Raw genomic sequence first — 4,093 nt, forward strand, 5'->3', positions numbered from 1 at the left:
CCATCACTAGGGTGCTGTGTGACCTTGCCTGTTACTTCTCAGAGTTTGAGTCTTCGTACGTGTGAAATAGGCAGACAGATTGGAGTATTCCTTAGCTCTTTTAGTTCGGACATTCTTTGATTTCTTATTCGAGGGATAAGATTCAGCAAATATTCATCTTATGGTCTCCCTTGGACCAAATGAACTATTTTGTGCCTGCGTATGGGATTTGTGCATTTAATACTCTAAACCACCCCACGAAGTTGCTAGTATCTTAATTCTATCAAGGCAGAAATGGGAGCTCTAACAAAACGTTAGTATCAAAACAAGGATGGGCTAAAACTCAAATTCAGAGTCAAAGATCAGGACTCTTTCCACTAACCAGCACCACACACACATATACACACACACACATACATACACACACACACAGGCAGTATTTTAGAAGGTGGAAAACGAGGGGAGGGACCATGACTGACAACACGGAGAGGGAAAATACAACAGTGAGGAGAGGACCCACATTCCAGAATTTGACATTTCTAACCCAAAATAAATTCCATCTGTGTAGGAAAACGAATTGTTCTCTCCTTGTCATGTGCTATCACATTTATTTTTATTTTTTATTTTTGAGAGAGAGAGAGTGTACACATGAGTGGGGGGGTGGGCAGTGAGAGGGACAGAGGATCCAAAGTGGGGTCTGCACTGATAGCAAAGAACCCAATATGGGGCTCAAACTCAGGAACCATGAGATCATGACCTGAAGTTGGACACTCAACCTACTGAGCCACCCAGGTATCCCCCATCTATCATATTTTATATTACGTAAAACAAGTACAGGAGAGCTACCCCCCAAAAAATCCCACTGAAGAAAATATAGCTTTTCTATTAAATAGTAAGCCAAATGGTTTTTTCCTTCAGACATGAATTAGGATTGAAAACATAAAAATAAGACAAATTCACTCCATCCAAACACAAATAATATTACGACAAATTCATCCCTAACAATTTCTAGAATATAGATAATATTTATTTTAGTGTTTGGTCATAAAAGATGGACTTAGCAGGGCGCCTGGGTGGCTCAGTCGGCTAAGTGTCCAACTCCGGCTCAGCTCATGATCTTGGGGTTTGTGAGTTCGAGCCCCACATCGGGGTCTGTGCTGACAGCTCGGAGCCTGGAGCCTGCTTCAGATTCTGTGTCTCCCTCTCTGCCCCTTCCCCGCTCACGTTCTGTCCTTCTGTGTCTCTGTCTCAAAAATAAATATTTAAAAAAAATAAAATAAAAAAGATGGACTGAGGATTCAATTCAAGTTGCTGCATTACATCTTTCCAAATTAACTGTTAGCACTGTATGTAAAACCCAAACCCTAATGGAAATAACTTAAGGAAGCCATGAAGAAAAGATGTCAGAATTAAAATGCACTGATGTATATAAAATGACCATAGTAAGTATCACCTCACTAAATTTCATAATTCACGAAAGGAAAAATACTCCTTTGTTTAGTGCAAATAAGTAGTTCATTTATTTATTGGTTGTTTTGTTTTCGTTCAAACTGTATCCAGTTTTTTTCAAATTTTTTAAATTTATTTTTTGAGAGTGAGAGACAGAGTGTGAGTTGGGGAGGGCCAGAGAGAGAGGGAGACACAGAATCCAAAGCAGGCTCAGGCTCCGAGCTGTCAGCACAGAGACCGATGCACAGCGCGAACCCACGAACTGTGAGATCATGACCTGAGCCGAAGTCTGACGTTTAACCCATGAACCACCCAGGCGCCCCTGTATCCAGCTTTATTATCCAGATAGTTTTCATAAACAATCATAGTATTTCAGGCAGGACATGGGCGGGCAGTCGTTAACAGTATACAACAATTTTTAAACTTCCTTCTTCAATGGACTACCAAAATCAAGGCCAATGAAGTCTTCATTTGATGCTCTCAACAGGGAAAGTTTAGAGTGAGGGTCGACGCTTGACATTTAGCATCTTGTTATTAAAAGTTATTAAACTTTACACAAGCCAACCCTTTCGGGAAATGAAGTGAAAATGGCAGAATTATGCACCTGAAGATCCACAAGCTACAAAAGGAATTCTTTTGAGAGATGTCATCTCAATGGCAACACTGTAAAGTCCAGATCACCCGCCACACTGAGAACCATTTCTTGGGGTCAAGTTCCAACAGGGATGTGGGTTTAAGGGAGTCAAGTCTATGTGGAAAGCACAGGGAGAAGAGGACATAAAGAATGAATTTTAGCTTTCCCACACCACAAGGCATTTGTGCCAAGGTGACTAATGTGTGTTTATGTCAAGGAGTCCCTCCTCCTGGGAACCAAGAGGAAGTTCCTCAAACCTAGAAGGGAATGGTGTTTTGCCCCATTGTATCAATCTTGCTTTGGAGATATTCTGTTAGCGACATACACCCTTTCCCTCAAAACAACAATAAAGTGTTCTGTGTGCTAACAACATAGCTTTAAAAAAAGTAAATCAAAAGTACGTATTTGTATAAAAGTTGATCAAAAATAGTATTTCAAACAGTGCAGTCACCAGGAGTACATAGTTATCCAAAATGCCCACATTTCACTTGGCATCCCCAGCACCTTCAGCTTTCTGTGCCCTGTCTGTTTGAGCAACTCAATATTCTGCAGGGTTATTCCCATCCTTGCCACAATCAGCTGCCCCCTTTTCCCCTTTGGGTACCAGGTCTCCCTTCTTTGCAGGGGCCTTCTTAGGTCTGGGCTCTGGCTTTCCAGGAGGTTTAGCAGATAGCCTTGCAGACCTCTGTGATCATCCTTCACCTTGGCTTTATCTCCTTCAGAATCCCCTGCTGCCTTTCTCTTGGGCATCATGGCCGGCGGGGGGCGGGGTAGGCACTGGATGCAGGGGGCAACAGCACATGGGCTTTGGCCAGTCCCGGGGGGTGTTCTCGCTTCCTCTTCCAGCTCATTTATTTTTAAAAAATTTTTTTAACGTTTATTTATTTTTGAGACAGAGAGAGACAGAGCATGAACGGGGGTGGGGCAGAGAGAGAGGGAGACACAGAATCAGAAGCAGGCTCCTGGCTCTGAGCCATCAGCCCAGAGCCAGACGCGGGGCTCAAACCCACAAACCGCGAGATCGTGACCTGAGCTGAAGTCGGACACTTAACCAGCTCATTTATTTTTTTTTTTAATTTTTTTTTTAATTTTTTTTTTCCAACGTTTATTTATTTTTGGGACAGAGAGAGACAGAGCATGAACGGGCGAGGGGCAGAGAGAGAGGGAGACACAGAATCGGAAACAGGCTCCAGGCTCCGAGCCATCAGCCCAGAGCCTGACGCAGGGCTCGATCGAACTCCCGGACCGCGAGATCGTGACCTGGCTTAAGTCGGATGCTCAACCGACTGTGCCACCCAGGCGCCCCCTCATTTATTTTTTAAAGGAGCAGTTGAGAGAAAAAAAAAATCAGGTGGAAGATTTCTTTCTTCCACCTTATTTTAACAGATGCTGCCCAGGAAAATAAACAAGGCAGAGAAAAGCTTCTCTGGCTTCCACTGCTGCCTCTGAGGACCACCCCCCAGGGGTCCCTTCTCATGTTCCATATCAAAGCCCTTCTTGAAAAATTAGAGTAGATACTGAATTGAATAGTACATTGAAACACAGATTTAAGATGTTCCAAATAAAAACAACTTGTTTATATCATATAGAGAATGTGTTTTACATACTTTTAGACTTTAGGGAAACTGGCTTTCAGAAGACGTGTTTGTTCACACATAACACATTTATCAGCTAGTGTTAAATTGAATATAATTCCACAAAACCAAAATTAATTATTGCACTACACAGACAACCCCTGCTCAAGTTATACCCGTATATATGTACAGAATAGGAAGATGATTCTTTAGGACTGTCCAATGAATGCAGATTTTGTAAGTTTGTGTTTTATATACTTCATCATGAATAAGTTCACACATTAAAAGCAAATGACTTAGCACCATGGAAAGGATGGCAGTTTGAGTTTCTCAAATGCATGTATGAATTATCTCAGGGGTTCAAAGACATGTGGTGGGGGGAGAGAGAGAGAAATTCAGGACATTCACATTGTGCATCTTTCTGGAGCACCAGCCTTTCTGAGAGGTGGGGTAAATT

General features: G+C 42.3%; 1 pseudogene; it reads right to left on the bottom strand.

The window, feature by feature from the left end:
* Positions 1–2,546: 2,546 nt before the first annotated feature.
* Positions 2,547–2,812, bottom strand: LOC115511439 (annotated as a pseudogene).
* Between the last annotated feature and the right edge of the window lie 1,281 nt (positions 2,813–4,093).

The sequence above is a fragment of the Lynx canadensis genome, chromosome B1, assembly GCF_007474595.2.
Source record: "Lynx canadensis isolate LIC74 chromosome B1, mLynCan4.pri.v2, whole genome shotgun sequence".
Lineage (NCBI taxonomy): Eukaryota > Metazoa > Chordata > Mammalia > Carnivora > Felidae > Lynx > Lynx canadensis.